This window comes from Arachis ipaensis, chromosome B02, assembly GCF_000816755.2.
Source record: "Arachis ipaensis cultivar K30076 chromosome B02, Araip1.1, whole genome shotgun sequence".
Classification (NCBI taxonomy): domain Eukaryota; kingdom Viridiplantae; phylum Streptophyta; class Magnoliopsida; order Fabales; family Fabaceae; genus Arachis; species Arachis ipaensis.
The window spans coordinates 42,641,752-42,659,918 of NC_029786.2; the positions used below are offsets into that span (position 1 = coordinate 42,641,752).

At 35.2% G+C, this 18,167-nt stretch overlaps 2 long non-coding RNA genes across 3 annotated transcripts; both read right to left on the minus strand.

Annotated features, from left to right (window-relative positions):
- Nucleotides 2,405-6,032, minus strand: LOC107625259. Of its 2 annotated transcripts, none has more exons than XR_002357382.1 (3): nucleotides 5,751-6,032; nucleotides 5,483-5,624; nucleotides 2,405-2,540 (listed from the first exon to the last, which is right to left on the minus strand). It is a non-coding gene; the product is annotated as an uncharacterized LOC107625259 (long non-coding RNA). The 2 variants fall into 2 exon arrangements; XR_001617143.2 differs by having other exon boundaries at nucleotides 5,483-5,664.
- Nucleotides 6,051-16,500, minus strand: LOC110268825. The gene is made up of 3 exons (XR_002357383.1): nucleotides 16,470-16,500; nucleotides 6,148-6,794; nucleotides 6,051-6,061 (listed from the first exon to the last, which is right to left on the minus strand). It is a non-coding gene; the product is annotated as an uncharacterized LOC110268825 (long non-coding RNA).

Here is an 18,167-nt window from a genome sequence, read left to right on the forward strand (position 1 = left end):
AATCTCTAAGATCTCAAATTGATAAAATAAACCATAATTTAATCATTATATAATTTTCTTAAATTAAATTACATAACACTTCCATTACTGAATTCTAATTTGAAATTATATAAAATAACCAATTATAAAAATTTACACAAAAATATTAATTAACTTAACTCCAAATATTAATAAAACTAATTTAATTATTCTTAATTGATTTATAAAATAAGATATCAAATTAATAAAATAAATCGTAACTTTTTCAAAATAAAAGTTACTTAAATTAGATTGTACAATTCTTTCTTATTTTTTAATTACTAAAATTACACAAAATATTCTATTATAATAAGATTACTTAAAAATATTAATTGATTCAAAATAAAACTATCTCCGAATCTATTTAATTGTTTCTAACAAAATAATTTCTAAGATTATAAAGTTTAAACTTAATAAAATAAAATCACAATTTATTTATAATTAGATTTTCAAAAATGCGAGATGTTACATTCTATCTAACTTACAAAAATTTTCGCCCTCGAAAATTGATATAAGATGAAGAAAAGATTTATATGCACATCCCCTTTTGAAAATTTTAAAGATACCAAGAAAACCATATCACAAACATAGAAGAAAATATTTTAGGTGATGCAAAAGTTGATAAAAATAATTTAATACAAACCAAATTTCAAAATCCAAAATCAAATAGGCAAAATATTCGTTCAGAACTCTTAACAAAGCACGACCACTTCCTCTTGTCGCGTCAGAATTAAACTCCTTATAACTTCGTATACTGACCATATTCACTTTCCGTACGCACAAATTGCATCCCTAAGAACTAGCCCATATAAGGAATACAAAACATGAGAAGAGAAAGACAAACGGTACAAAAGGTTTATGCGTGAAATTAGAAGAATACTCAAGTTTGCAATTGCACAAGATGGTATTTCGCAAGGTTTTGAAGGAATACATGAGATTGTCAACAAACAAGGATGTATATATAAGCAATGATATGGAGCATAAAGGGGAGTTAATTCGAAGCTTAGGAAAAAAATTATGGATCGAACAGTTTCAATATGAACATTATTAGAAAAAATAGTGCAACAATTTAGAACAACTTCAATTTGAAATAGAGGGAATTAGTTTATTTTTTTCAAAAGAATATATATAAATCTAACATTTTCCAAAAGTACTAAACTTAGTATAAATAATATGTTATATCAATTTAATTTTTAAATCAAAACAAATCATGCATGGTTTGTAAATTAAAGCTTGTTTGATGTTAATGGCAAAATATTTTCTTTAAAAATCTTGAAGGATACTTAAGTACATAATTAGGTAAGAATAGCTATAAGAATAATAAAGTTGGAAGAAAATCAGCTTCTATTTAAGGAATAGATTCTGAAATAAAATTTTCTATAAATCAATAAAAGATAAGTGGTATATCACAGATAAACAAGATTAAACTGCATAAAGAAGCTTCAGAGTTTATCTAAGAAAGTCTAGGCTAAATTAAAAACAATCCCATCAAAATTTAAGCAAGGGTTGTGGATACAGCCAAGTAAGAAAAGTTGTAAATTGAAATTTTTCTCGAAGAGAATCTGAAGCAAGTACTCAAGAAGGAAATTTCAAGAAATAGTATGCTGTACCGAAATAATTCCGAATTCAGAGCAAGGAGCATAGAGTTTTTAAGGTAAGGATAAATGTTTCAAAAGATTAAAACAACAACCAGATACAGAGTCAAGCAAGGACATTCACGAATGATAATACAAGATTAGCAAGAAAGAGATCAGAATTAATAGAGAAAGAGATAACACTAAGCACGAATAAAGAGCATACGTCGAAACGGAAATAATCTCTAGAATTTAGTTTCTAACGTCCCCAAAACCTCATGATTCGCATTAACCTATCACTTTTATTTCGTCTATGATAACCCATTAGTATTTCCATATACATAAATCATTAGTATTAAGTTGGCCAAACTTGATACCATGAGGTATGCAATGGTAATCTAATAACATTAATCATCAGACAGTCATGCATATAAAACACAAACTCTTGTCATCAGAACAAGCTATAAAGCATGACAGACACTCAGAGTATGCAATGAAGCATAGTCAGTCCACTCCCAAGGCTCTACAGGAAGGACTGCTCTGATACCATAATGTAACATCCCGTCCAGCAAAATACCTTGCTTAAGTCAGGGTATTTCTACTAGAAAGAACATTACGTAACCTTTTCTAGTATTAACTACTTAATTATCAAGCCTTTGTATCGAGTTCGCGTTTCAGTTTTAAGAAAATTCCAGAAAATTTTGTTTTTATTTCATTAAAGTCATAATTCAAACATTCACAAATAATAATAATCACATAAATATTATTGATAATAATTCTTATACAAAAGAGACCAAATAAATCTCAAATACAATATACTAAACCTACCCCTCTATGTAAAATAAAATCTCAAAGGACAATAGCGAGGGGACTCCATGAAAGCAATTAAAACCATAAAGAAAGCCTACTGATCGCTCGCAGCTTCAAATTGTGTCTTCAAACCTGTCGCTGAAAAGGGTGGAAAATTTGGGGATGAGAACCAAACCACATGTTCTCAGTAGAGGTCGAGAATGCCGTGAAGGTAAAGAAAAAAGCGCAAATAGTTAACGGCATTCATAGACATCTAAAAGGAAACTAACTTTCTTTAAAAGCATTAGTTAATTACTCAATATCCTAAATCCATATTTTTCTTGTAAAACTTTTAAAAGTTTCCTAGACTGTATGAATGACCAACTTGTCCCAGTCATAGGTTCATTAAGTCTATGCTAAACCAGTTTGATTTTTCATACCTTACTAGACCATAACATAAAAGAAGTTACCTACGCGGTATAAATGATCATCCTACTCCAAGCATAGGTTTATTAAGTCTATGCTGAACCAGTCAGATACTTTATACAGAACTAGACTTCCAACACAAACCAGTCATGGCCTCAGGCCCAAGCAATTCAACCAATACCCAATTCACCACAATCCAGCCAATCAATTTCAAACACAAGTAATGAGGTTCAAACACAATCAAGAGCAATTATATCAAATATAGCAATTAACAGTTAACAGAATTATTCATTTAGGCAAATCAATTACAATATGCACACCCAAACAATGTCACATAGATGCATATGATGAATGTCTAGTCCTAGTACAGGCCATGAGCTCATGTGTCGGTTAGCACCTGCATTCCCGACATTTATCCGGTCACGAGTTAACGATTTTCCGGATACGAATTTCCGTTCAAATAAATGCGCATATAATTATTAGCAGCTCTATTGAGACAACCTCTGCTTTCTACTCGCAGGAAATATATACTCTTGGGAACGGAAAATTACTCTTGGGTTGCCTCAGGACAACAGATAAATAAACAAACATCTCTTGGGTTGCATTAAGCAGCAAACAAATAAATAATATCTCTTGGGTTGCATTAAGCAACAAATATATATATATAATATCACTTGGGTTGCATTAAGCAACAAATATATATATAATATCTCTTGGGTTGCCGCAAGCAACAAACAAACATCTCTTGGGTTGCTTCAAGCAACAAACAAACAAATAATATCTCTTGGGTTGCTTCAAGCAACAGATAATCATACAATAAGTACTTTACTCTTTCCTTTTTCTTTCATAATTGCAAATTCGAAAGCGGAACTAGACCCACGCCCTTGCCAACAATCTCATAGATCAAATATTCTTTTCTTAAAAGAATCATTGAAGTTATTATTATTAAATAAGCCTTGAATATTTATTTTGATTAAGTCCTTATATTTTTTATAAAAATTTGGACATAATCTCCTTTAAAAAAAAGGACTTATCCAGCCTTACGGGTTCCTTCTTTCTCAACAATTCATCAGCCTCTTTCAGCATTTGCCACAGCAATATATTCTCAAAAACATTTGATAATAGAAAATCTATTTCTTAAATTCCATATCCAAAATAATTTCCAACATAACTTGGCAGCCTGATTTTCATTTTGTTTTTAAAATATCAAATGAATTCGTAATTATGCAAACTTTATATCCATGCGACCATCTCGGATTAAGCTTTCTATTAAACCAAAAATCATAATTTTTCGCTGACTCTAGCTTCGGAAATATAAGCAGAACCGTGACTGCTCTGCAGTGTTTTAAAACCAGAAGACAGCAGCACCATACAACATTTGTAATTTCATATAAAATCCAAATTAAATCCAACTACCTTCAAAATTAATGTGGTTAAACATAACTCATCCAAATTTCTTTTTCAAATAGTTCCAGGGTCATACCACTTTTAATGAAGGAGTTACGTAGTTTGGAAGTTAGGTAATTCTCTCCAGAATTCTGTTTTACAAATCATTGAACATAACCTCTTCCAAGTCCCATAACTCTCTTATTAAAACATGGAAAATCCTGAAATTTAAATCATATATATTAAACATACTCAACTTTCACCTCCAATTGGTTGCATCTCAATATCATTCCAGAATTAAGAATTATAAAGCCTCAAAGTTACTGACTTAGAAAACAAAGCCTGACTTTTACTGCATAATACATCTTTATTTGAAAATCCAAATCTTTAAAACCACAACTCTAACAATTCTAAATTTTTATGAAATTAAAGTATTAGGACCAAAGTTTCATTTAAAATTAGTTCCATTATAAAATTCAAACAGGATAAATTCCAATAGAGGAAACAAGTTGCTGCTGTGTTAAACGTTCTGCAGAAAAACCAGATTTGACATTCATAATTCAAAAATTCACCATAAATCATAAACTTAATGAAAAAGTCTCAAATTCACCAGTCCATCTCTCTATATTCCCAAGCTTAATCCGGACTTGGTTCCACGCAATTCCGATAATCACAGATCTGGTTATAGCTTTTTCAAAGTTGCTGACTTAGTTTAGAAATTATGCAAAAAATCAGATTTTAGCATTCAACTTTGAAAAATCATAACTAATTCTCTAGTTGATACAAAACCTTCAGAATTGAGTTTTCACAATTACACTTAATATAATTTACTTAACACTTAAATTCATATCATTTCAATCTCTATAGAGTCACTAATTCACTTTCAAAGTTGCCGTTTAATTTCAAGAGAACATGATTTTCAACAAACCATTTAGTATTCAAAATCTAATCCTTCAATACCCCTCAAAATCAATTCCAAATCAACCACCAACAAATTTCATTAACATTACAATATACGAAATAACATCTCAACGGCAACAAATCCAACATAACCCATTAAAATTCAGGAATTCTCAACAATTAGTCATCAAACAATTCCCAATCCACACAATCAATCAATATCACTAATCAACAATTCCAAATCACAATCTCAACCATTCCAATCACAATTTCAGCCACAATTCAATATTCACATAATCAATCAATTAATCACAGCTATTGAATCTATTTGCAGTTATTCAATAAACCTTGTAGGCATTCTTAAATTAAAATCATTTTAAACCTCCTACCTTGATTAGCTGAACTCGCACAAATTTACCACTATAAGCCCGCTTATTTTGAATTCACAGCAGCAGCGACAATTTCAACGTAATCCCGCAGCAGTAAAACTCTTGCGACTAGCTATAGCATATCAGCAGCAACATCAACGACCTTAACACCAATTGTGATTGCTCAGGAGATAAATTGACAACTAGAACAAAACCATATGCTGCTATAATTAGGATAGAGTATAACGGATGAACAAAAATGATAGAAGAGTAAGGAAGAAAGCGTTACTGGCTTAAGAAACAGAAAATTGGCATTGGAACTGGAACAAAGAGGATGATGATGCTGGCTAGACTGAAAGATGGTGGCAGCAAATTACTTTCTCTAATAACAAGCCCCAACCACGGCAGTTCCAATGGATATGGCACGACAAGGTACATCAGAGGCAGAGACATGGTTGACCCAAAGCAACAAGGTTACGGTGATGGCGGCTCCGGAAGCTAGGACGCAACCTAGTCCGTCACGAACGGCAGTGACGACCACGAACCATAGTGGCGGCGACGACACCGGTGGTGATCGTTGCTCAGGATTTAAATTGACAACTAGAACAAAACCATATGCTGCTATAATTAGGATAGAGTATAACGGATGAACAAAAATGATAGAAGAGTAAGGAAGAAAGCGTTACTGGCTTAAGAAACAGAAAATTGGCATTGGAACTGGAACAAAGAGGATGATGATGCTGGCTAGACTGAAAGATGGTGGCAGCAAATTACTTTCTCTAATAACAAGCCCCAACCACGGCAGTTCCAATGGATATGGCACGACAAGGTACATCAGAGGCAGAGACATGGTTGACCCAAAGCAACAAGGTTACGGTGATGGCGGCTCCGGAAGCTAGGACGCAACCTAGTCCGTCACGAACGGCAGTGACGACCACGAACCATAGTGGCGGCGACGACACCGGCGGCGATCCCCACCAGCATCGCCTCTTCTTTTCTTGGCGACGAGCCCGCAACAGAGCTCCCTTTCCTCTTCCAATTTGCGCTCCTCTCCCCTGTTATGTTCGGCGTCAGCGGTAACCCTAGCAGGGACAATAGCGATCGAAGCTTCCGCACGATCACCAGGCACGATAGCGACACTACCTTCTCCTTCTATCATGCGCGTCTCTCTGTTTTTCGTGGTGCTTCCCCTCCGATTTCAATGGCAGCGACGGTAATGACACCGTCCGTCGTCACCCTCTCCTTTGGCTTCCCTGATCCCTCTTCTCCCTTTCATCAATTTCTCGTTTCCCCTTTGCTCCCTCTCTGTTCCCCTTTCTCTCTTTTTCCCTTTCTGAACGTATAGGCGTTTAGGTTTTGTGAAATTAGGTTAGGTTTAAGTTTTAATTTGGGAATTTTAGAGTTAGGTAAAATATATAGGAGTAACATAATAATTTTATAAAATATTCGAGATAGAATAACAATTCAGAAATCAAATATAATACTATAAAGATTACTTTCGAAATTCATAAGATTTTCACTATCGATCTATTTTTGAGCTCAAATAATTATTTCTAAATTAAATTATAATGTAAACATACTAATCACATTTTATAAAATACGGTTAAACTCGAAATATCAATTACCTAAATCAAATTATATGACCTATCATTATATTCTTATTTTTTAATTACTAGAATTACACAAACTATTCTATTATAATAAGATTACTTAAAAATATTAATTGATTCAAAATAAAACTATCTCCGAATCTATTTAATTGTTTCTAACAAAATAATTTCTAAGATTATAAAGTTTAAACTTAATAAAATAAAATCACAATTTATTTATAATTAGATTTTCAAAAATGCGGGATGTTACATTAGGTGAAAGTTTAGGTTAATTAAAGATTCATATTATAGCTCAGTTGGCCATACATATATCCTTACCTTTACCTTAGCCCCATTACAACCTTGAAAAGACCTCATGATATTTGCATTGGTACATTAAATAATATGGATTGGTTAGATGAAGAACAAAGTTTAGAAATCATGATTAGAGAAGAATAGAGTGATTGACCCTAGACACTTGAGAGTTAGAGTGATATACACTACCAGTAAGGGTTCAGTGCTAAATTCTATGTTCCCTGCTTTCATGAGCTATCTTCTTACAAGTTTACTTGTACCTTATTTTGTATGATTTGAATTAGTGGAATCTGATTTATATTTGTCTTGGAGAATTTATTTATTTTTAACCAAGTAGGTAGAAACATTTTGCATATAGTTGCATTCATATAGATAGGTTGCATTTCATACATTCTACCATTCCTCTTCATCTTTTTAGCTTCTCTTGAGCTTAGCATGAGGACACGCTAATGTTTAAGTGTGGGGAGGTTGATAAACCACTATTTTATGGTTTATCCTGTGCTCAATTGAGTGGTTTTTATCTACTATTTACCCACTTATTCATACTATTTGTATGGTTTTACATTTGCCTTCCTAATTATGTGCTTTAATTGAAAACATGTTTCTTTGGACTTATCTTTGCTAATATTAATCCTCTCTTATTACCATTAGATGCCTTGATATGTGTGTTAAGTGCTTTCAAAGATTACAGGGCAGGAATGGCTCAGAGGATGGAAAGAAAGCATGCAAAAGTGGAAGGAATATAAGAAGTTGAAGGAACTGCAAAGCTGTCAGCCTGACCCTCTCGCACTCAAACGGCTGTAACTTTAGCTACAGAGGTCCAAACGATGCAGTTCTAGTTGTGTTGGAAAGCTAACGTTCGGGGCTTCGATTTGATATATAATATGCCATAGTTGCCCTGATGCTAGGTGACGCGAACACGTGATCCACGCGGACGCGTCGCAGTGACGAAAAAACCAGCGTGGCAGATTTCTCCTCCAGCAATTTCTGGGCTGTTTCCGAACCAGTTTGCGGCCCAGAAAACACAGATTAGAGGCTATAAAGTGGGGGAATGCATCCATTCATAATCATGCTCTCATAATTCATAATTTTAGTTTTAGATGTAGTTTTTAGAGAGAGAGGTTCTCTCCTCTCTCTCTTAGGATTTAGGATTAGGATTAGGATTTCTTCGTTTCTTCATTCCAGGTTTAATATTTACTTTTATTTATGTTTCTATTCTACTTTTACTTTAATGTTTTTATTCCTATCTACAAATGTTGCCAAATTGGCTTATGAACCTTTTTCATGTTAAATTTGAATATTTTATTTAATATAATTTGAGGTATTTCAGACTTATGATTGCTTTCTTTAATTTATTAATGTTCTCCATTTATCCAAATTATTTTCATTCAAATAGAATTTCTCCCCTTTTGGCTTTGGTTGATTAATTGGTGACTCTCGAGTTATCAAACTCATTGTTGATTGAAAATTGGTATTCTTCAAGAATTAATTCGAGTTCCAATAACTCTAACTTTTCCTAAGGAAAGACTGAGACTTGAGGAATCGAAATTAATTCATCCACTTAACTTACCTTCATAGTTAGAGGTTAATAAAGTGAGAGAAAAATCCAACTCTCATCACAATCGATAAGGATAACTAGGACAGGACTTCCAGTTCTCATACTTTGCCAAGAGTTTATTTTACAGTTATTATTATTTTATTTTACTTGTCATTCAACTAACTTTTTACCTTAATCCAAAACCCCAAAACATACCTTTGCATAACCAATAATAAGAACATACCTCCCTGCAATTCCTTGAGAAGACGACCCGATGTTTAAATACTCGGTTATCAATTTTAAAGGGGTTTGTTATTTGTGACAACCAAAACTTTTGTAAGAAAGGTTGATTGCTTGGTTTAGTAACTATACTTGCAACGAGAGTTTACTATAACTTCTAAACCATCAATCTTCAGTTCTTCACATGCTCCAGCTGATGAAGGGTTGTTTGAAGTTGATCTACTGTTTCCTTGAGGCGAACTTCTGATTCTCGGGGTGATAGATTTGGATATGGTACATAGGGAAGTGGTGATGTTTGGGAGTAATTGGACTGGAATCGGGGTAGATGAGGATCATACGGTGGTGAATGGTGAAAAAGAGCTTGTGAGTGTGGTGGTTCGAAGTTATGTTGAGAGGATGGTCTATAAGCACATGGTGGGGCTTGTGGGTAATTGCAGGGTTATCCACCATGTCTATTGGCTTGGTATGCATTGTAGAATGGTCTTTGTCCATGATATCTTGGAGGGTGTTGTTGCCTAAAGGGTTGATCAGATCCTCTTGGCTCCATCCATCTTTCAATAGCATTAGAACCAAACTCAAAGCAAAAGGGGTGAGAATTCATAGTAGCTAATAGAAATAAAAAGGGGAAGATAAAGACAAATAAACAAGTAAAAGAAAAATATTTACAATAACCAATAATAAGGCACACGATTGCAGTTCCCCGGCAACGGCGCCATTTTGATGAGAAAACTTTTGCGTGGTTTAGAAATTTGCAGATAAATCTTCGTTGCAAGTATAGTTTCTAAACCAACAAAAGTCCTTTTATACAAACGTTTTAGTTGTCACAAGTAACAAACCCCTAAATAAATTGATAACCGAAGTATTCAAACCTCGGGTCGTCTTCTCAAGGAACTGCAGGGAAGTATGTTCTTATTATTGGTTATGGAGATTGTAAATTGGGGTTTTGAGAATGAGGAGCGAATAGTCTAATTAGCAAATAAAGTAAGTGAAGAACAAGCAATTTAAATGGCAAGTAAAATAAATAGATGACTGAAAATAAACTTTTGGCAAGGTATGAGAAATTAGAGGTCCTATCCTAGCTATCCTTATCAATGATGATGAAAATTGAATCTTAATTCCACTTTGTTAACCTTTACTAAAGCAAAGGAAGGCCAAAGGATTAATTGGTTTGATCTTCGGATCCTATTTATTTCCTAAGAAAAGATTGGGATTATTGAAGTTCAATTTAATTAACAAAGATAATAATTATCAATCATGTTTGATTTTGATAACTCCTGAGTTACTGATTTCTTAACCAAGACCACAAGGAGAAAAGTAAATCTACTGGAATAAAAATGTCTTCAGATGGGAATAACAATAATGTAAATAAAAGAAAGCAATTGTAAACTGAAATACCTCAAATAACATTAATTCAAAAGAGTAATCTGTAACATGGAAGAATTCATAAATTAAATTGCAAAAGTAAATAAAAGGGAATATTGAACCTGATAAAGAGATAATCCTGAAAGTGAATAAAATCCTAATTCTAAATCCTAATCCTAAAGAGAGGGGAGAGAGGAGAGAACCTCTCTCTCTAAACTAAATCTAAATCATGAAAACTAACTAAAGTGGAGACTCCCTTGAATGGATGCATTCCCCTACTTCATAACCTCTGGTCTATGCCTTCTGGACTTGGATTTGGGCCAATAAGGGCTTCAGAATTCGCTATGAGCATTTTCTGCAATTTCTGGTGCGTGGCCTCTGTCACGCGTCCGCGTGGGTCACGCGGTCGCGTCATTCGGAGTTTTCCTTGTCACGCGGTCGCGTCAGTCATGCGACCGCGTCATATGTGTTTCGCTCGAGGCGCGCGGTCGCGTCAGTCATGCGGCCGCATCAATGCTTTTTCGCGCTGGCATGCGGCCGCGTCGCCCATGCGATCGCGTGGCTGCCAGTTTCTTCAAAAACTCTGTTTTGTGCTTTCCTTCCATTTTTGTATGTTTCCTTTCCATCCTTTAAGTCATTCCTACCTTAGAAGATCTGAAACTACTCAACACACTAATCACGGTATCGAATGGAAATAAAGGTAATTAAAATAATTAATTTTAAAGCATAGGAAACATATTTTTCACATACATCACATAATAAGGAAGGGAAAGTAAAACCATGCAAATAATATAAATAAGTGGGTGAAGGATTGAATAAATCACTCAGATTAAGCACAAAATATATCATAAAATATGGGTTTATCATTGATACTTGCCCCAAGATCACATAAAGCTGTCTTAGTGCAATTACCCTCTAATGTGCATGGTATCATGAAGCTCCCGGGATCTTTATGCTTTTCTGGGAAGCTTTTCAGAATGACTACACTGCATTCTTCAATGAGGAGAACTCTTTCAGTTTCTCTCCAATCCTTCTTATGACTCAAGATCTCCTTCATGAACTTGGCATAAGAAGGTATTTGCTCAAGTGCCTCTGCAAACGGAATCTTTATTTTAAGAGTCCTGAGATAGTCTGCAAAGCGAGCAAATTGCCTATCATGCTCCTCTTGGCGGAGTTTTTGAGGATAAGGCATTTTGGCTTTGTATTCTTCAACCTTGGTTGCTGCAGGTTTATTTCCTACAGAGGTGGTTGGAGAAGCCCTTCTAGAGGGGTTGTTATCAGCACTTGTGTGTGTCTGATCCCTCACTGGCGTTGGAATGCCAGGGGTGGAAGCTGGATTGGCGTTGGATGCCAACTCCTTACCTGTTCCTGGCGTTTGAACTCCAGAACTGAGCTTCCTTTGGGCGTTTAATGCCAACTCCTTGTTTGTTTGTGGCGTTTGAACGCCAGAACTGAGCATGGGTTGGGCATTTAACACCAGCTCTCCATCCTTTCCTGGCATTTGAGCGCCAGAATCATTCCTCTCTGGGCTCTTACTGTCCTCAGAGGGATTTTGGATGATATTTTGCTCATCCTCTGTCAGTTGTTCTTTCCTTGGCTTTCTGCTGCTCTGAAGCGAGGTATTTAATGTTTTCCCACTTCTTAGAACTACCTGGCACTCTTCTGTTATCTGCTTTGATAACTGCTATTTTGTCTGATTCAATTGTGCCTCCATATTTTTATTAGCATTTTTAGTGTCATGTAGCATCTCCTTGAATTCTGCTAGCTGTTTTGTTAGAAAGCACAATTGTTGATTGAGTTCAGCAACTTGTTCTGGAGGACCAAGTTCAGCAGATACTGCTTTGGCTTCTTTTTTTATGGAGGACCCATTACTTATGTACAGATGCTGGTTTCTGGCAAATATATTAATAAGCTCTTGAGCCTCTTCAATAGTTTTCCTTATGTGTATAGATCCACCAGCTGAGTGGTCTAGGGACATCTGAGCTCCTTCTGTAAGCCCATAGTAGAAGATGTCTAACTGCACTCACTCTGAAAATATTTTAGAGGGGCATTTCCTTAGCATCCCTCTGTACCTTTTCCAGGCATTATAAAGGGATTCATCATCCTCTTGTTTAAAGCCTTGGATATCCAGCCTTAGCTGTGTCATCCTTTTTGGAGGGAAATATTGATTCAGGAATTTGTCTAATAACTATTTCCATGTCCTTATACTTGCTGTGGGTTGGTTATTTAACCATCTTTTAGCCAGATCTTTTATAGCAAATGAAAATAGTAACAGTCTGTATACATCCTGATCTACCTTCTTGTCATGTACTGTGTCAGCAATTTGCAAGAATTGTGCCAGAAACTCAGTAGGTTCTTCTTGTGGAAGACCAGAATACTGACAGTTTTGCTGCACCATGACAATGAGCTGAGGATTTAGCTCAAAACTGCCTGCTTTGATGGAGGGTATACAGATACTTCTCCCATATGCAGCAGCAGTGGGGTTAGCATATGACCCCAGAGTCCTTCTGGACTGTTCGGAGATGATGTGAATTGCAAGTAAAATATATTTTTATTTTTTTATTTTTTTTATTTAATTAAAAATAACCGATGAAATAAAATAAAATAAAGTAAAATAATTAGAAAATAAAATATAGATTTCGAAAATTAAAAGAAAATAAAAAGAAATTTGAATGTTGAATTGACTAATTAATTTAAAAGATTTGAAAATTTTTGAATATGATTTTTGAATAAGATTTTAGATTTTGAAAAGATTTGATTTTTAAAATAAAAATCTGAATTTTTAAAGGTAATTTTCGAAAAATCAGTTAAAATAAAGAGAAAATATATTTGTGAATTCAATGAGGAAAGAGAAAAACAATAAAAAGACACAAAACTTAAAATTTTTAGATCCAATGCTCCTTATTTTCGGAAATTTTGGAGGAAAAACACCAAGGAACACCAAACTTAAAAATTTTAAGATCAAAATACAAAGAAGACTCAAGAACACTTTGAAGACTCACAAGAACACAAGAACATTAAGAAAGAACACTAAACTTAAAATTTTTAGAACACCAAAATAAAATTTTTGAAAACTAAAGAAAAGTTAACAGGAGAACACCAAACTTAAAGTTTGGCACAAGATTTATTTAAAGAAAAATTATGTTTGAAAAAGTTTTAAAAAAAAGATAGCCAATTACCAAGAACATAAGCACAACGCTCTAGCCAATTGAGCTATAAATTTAACGTGTTTTAACAAGGTATTTAATAAATAATTTTTTTTTAAAACTAAATATTCGAAAAAGCACAAGAAAACAAGAAAAGACACAAAACAAGACAAACCAAAGATCAAACAAGGAAAATAAACAAGAACAACTTGAAGATTAAGAAAGAACAATGAACACAAATTCGAAAATTTAAAAGAAAATAAAATAAAAAATACAATTGACACCAAACTTAAAATATGCAACCAAACTCAAACAGAAAAACTCAATTATCAGTTTATAAAATTTTCAAAAAATTTAAAAGGAAAAAAATAAGGATTTAAAAAAGAAATTTCAACCATAAACAATAATAGAAGACTCTAAACCAAAAAGAAAGATTTTTCCTAATCCAAGCAACAAAATAAACCGTCAGTTGTCCAAACTCGAACAATCCCCGGTAACGGCGCCAAAAACTTGGTGCACGAATTGTAAATCACACTTTTCACAACTCGTACCACTAACCAGCAAGTGCACTGGGTCGTCCAAGTAATACATTACGTGAGTAAGGGTCGAATCCCACGGAGATTGTTGGCTTGAAGCAATCTATGATTATCTTGTAATTCTTAGTCAGGATACCAATTATAATTATCAGTTTGGATTGTGAAAAATAAAAGAGCATGAATTAAATACTTGTTATGCAGTAATGGAGAATATGTTGGAGTTTTGGAGATGCTTTGTCTTCTGAATCTCATCTTTCCTACTGTCATCTTCTTCACGCAAGCAAGGTTCCTCCTATGGCAAGCTGTGTGTTGGTGGATCACCGTTGTCAATGGCTACCATCCGTCCTCTCAGTGAAAATGGTCCAAATGCGCTGTCACCACACGACTAATCATCTGTCGGTTCTCACTCATGCTGGAATAGGATCCATTGATCCTTTTGCATCTGTCACTACACCCAGTACTCGTGAGTTTGAAGCTCGTCACAGTCATTCAATCCTTGAATCCTACTCGGAATACCACAGACAAGGTTTAGACTTTCCAGATTCTCAAGAATGCTGCCAATGGATTCTAGCTTATACCACAAAGATTCTGATTAAGGAATCCAAGAGATAATCATTCAATCGAAGGTAGAATGGAGGTGGTTGTCAGGCACACATTCATAGATTAAGAATGGTGATGAGTATCACGGATCATCACATCCATCATATTGAAGTGCGAATAAATAGAAACAAGCGTGTTTGAATAGAAAACAGAAATAATTGCATTAATTCATCGAGACACAGCAGAGCTCCTCACCCCCAACAATGGAGTTTAGAGACTCATGCCATCAAAGAGTACAAAGTTCAGATTGAAAAATGTCATGAGGTATAAAATAAATCTCTAAAAGTTGTTGAAATACTAAACTAGTAACCTAGGTTTACAGAAATTGAGTAAACTATGATAGATAGTGCAGAAATCCACTTCTGGGGCCCACTTGGTGTGTGCTGGGGCTGAGACTTAAGCTTTACACGTGCCTGAGCTGTTTCTGGAGTTAAACGCCAGGTTGTAACCTGTTTTGGGCGTTTAACTCCAACTTGTAACCTGTTTCTGGCGTTTGATGCCAGAATGCAACATGAAACTGGCGTTAAACGCCAGTTTACGTCATCTATTCTTGAGCAAAGTATGAACTATTATATATTTCTTGAAAGCCCTGGATGTCTACTTTCCAACGCAATTAAGAGTGCGCCAATTGGATTTCTGTAGCTCCAGAAAATTCATTCCGAGTGTAGGTAGGTCAAAATCCAACAACATCAGCAGTCCTTTTTCGGCCTGAATCAGATTTTTGCTCAGCTCCCTCAATTTCAGCCAAAAAATACCTGAAATTATAGAAAAACACACAAACTCATAGTAAAGTCCAGAAATGTGATTTTTAATTGAAAACTAATAAAAATATAATAAAAATTAACTAAATCATACTGAAAACATACTAAAAACAATGCCAAAAAGCGTATAAATTATCCGCTCATCAATAGTTTAGCTAGAGTATTAGACAGGTGTGTTAGTTCAAACCTTGTATTGAATTTTGAAAAATGTCATTTTATGGTAAAACAAGGGATTGTTCTAGGACATGTTGTCTCTAATACTGGTATTTCTGTAGATCCAGCAAAGGTAGATGTCATTTCTAGTTTACCTTACCCCTCCTCCATGAGGAAAGTCCGTTCATTTCCTTGGCCATGCAGGTTTCTACAGGAGATTTACCAAGGACTTCAGTAAGGTAGCATTGCCTTTATCCATACTGCTGCAGAAATATGTTTAGCTCGAGTTCAATGAGGATTGCATGCAAGCATTTGATAAGCTGAAAATCACCCTGACTCAAGCTCCAATCGTGAGAGGACCATACTGGAGCCAGCCTTTTGAGATTATGTGTGATGCCTCTAACCATGCAGTAGGAGCGGCACTGGCTCAGTGTGAAGGTAAGGATCCTTTCGTAATTGCTTATGCGTCTAAGACCTTAGACGCTGCTGGTGCACGAAATTACAATCACACTTTTGTAACTCCGCACAACTAACCAGCAAGTGCACTGGGTCGTCCAAGTAATACCTTACGTGAGTAAGGGTCAATCCCACGGAGATTTTCGGCTTGAAGCAAGCTATGGTTATCTTGTAACTCTTAGTCAGGATATCAATAATCCTCAGATTTAATTGTAAAAAGTAAAAGAACATGAAATAAATACTTGTTATGCAGTAATGGAGAATAGGTTGAGGTTTTGGAGATGCTCTATCTTCTGAATCTCTACTTTCCTACTGTCTTCTTCTTCATGCACGCAAGGTTCCTTCCATGGCAAGCTGTATGTTGGTGAATCACCGTTGTCAATGGCTACCATCCGTCTTCTCAGAGAAAATGTTCCAAATGCACTGTCACCGCACGGATAATCATCTGTCGGTTCTCACTCATGTTGGAATAGGATCCATTGATCCTTCTGCGTTTGTCACTACGCCCAGCACTCGTGAGTTTGAAGCTCGTCACAGTCATCCCTTCCCAGATCCTACTCGGAATACCACAGACAAGGTTTAGACTTTCCGGATCTCAGGAATGGCCGCCAATAATTCTAGCCTATACCACGAAGGTTCCAATCTTAGATTAGAAACCCAAGAGATACACATTCAAGCTTGATTGCATGTAGAACGGAGGTGGTTGGCAGGCACGCGTTCATAGGTGAGAATGATGATGAGTGTCACGAATCATCACATTCATCAGGTTGAAGTGCGAATCAATATCTTAGAATAGAAGCAAGCGTGATTGAATAGAAAACAGTAGTAATTGCATTAATTCATCAAAACACAGCAGAGCTCCTCACCCCCAACCATGGGGTTTAGAGACTCATGCCGTAGAGAATACAATATAAAATGTGTAAAGTGTCATGAGGTACAAGATGAATCACTAAAAGTAGTTTTTATAGTAAACTAGTGACCTAGGGTTACAGAAAATGAGTAAGCTAGAATAGTTAGTGTAAAAATCCACTTCTGAGGCCCACTTGGTGTGTGCTTGGGCTGAGCATTGAAGCTTTCACATGTAGAGACCTTTCTTGGAGTTAAACGCCAGCTTTTGTGCCAGTTTGGGCGTTTAACTCCAGCTTTCATGCCAGTTCTGGCGTTTTGACGCCAGAATTTCTATGCTGACTTGGAACGCTGGTTTGGGCCATCAAATCTCTGGCAAAGTATGGACTATTATATATTACTGGAAAGCCCAGGATGTCTACTTTCCAACGCAATTGAGAGTGTGCCAATTGGGAGGTCAGAATCCAACAGCATCTGCAGTCCTTTTTTAGCCTCTGAATCAGATTTTTGCTCAGGTCCCTTAATTTAAGCCAGAAAATACCTAAAATCACAGAAAAATACACAAACTCATAGTAAAGTCCAAAAATGTGATTTTTATTTAAAAACTAATAAAAACATAATAAAAACTAACTAAAATATACTAAAAACATACTAAAAACAATACCAAAAAGTGTATAAATTATCCGCTCATCAGCTGCTTAGTCTAATTACACAACCACTGAAAAATAGCTTCTAGCTATTGTTTTTGCTCTAGATAAATTCCGAGCCTATTTACTTGGTACCAAGGTGATAGTGTACTTGGACCATGTAGCTCTAAAATATTTATTAGCTAAAAAGGAGTCTAAACCAAGGTTGATACGATGGATACTGTTGCTGCAAGAATTTGATTTAGAAATTAAGCATAGGAGTGGTAACCAGAATTTAGTGGGAAACCACTTGAGTCGCCTTGAGCACATTAAGGATGACTCCACTCCTATCAACGATGCTTTTCCATTTGATAGCTTGCACGCAGTATCTGATGTAATTCTTTGGTATGCACCTGTAGCTAATTATCTAGTTAGCCATACTTTCCCTCCTAATTTTACTAAGCATCAAAGGGACAAGCTGAAAAGCGAGTCTAAATATTATATATGGGATGACCCATATTTATGGAGGTATGGTGCTG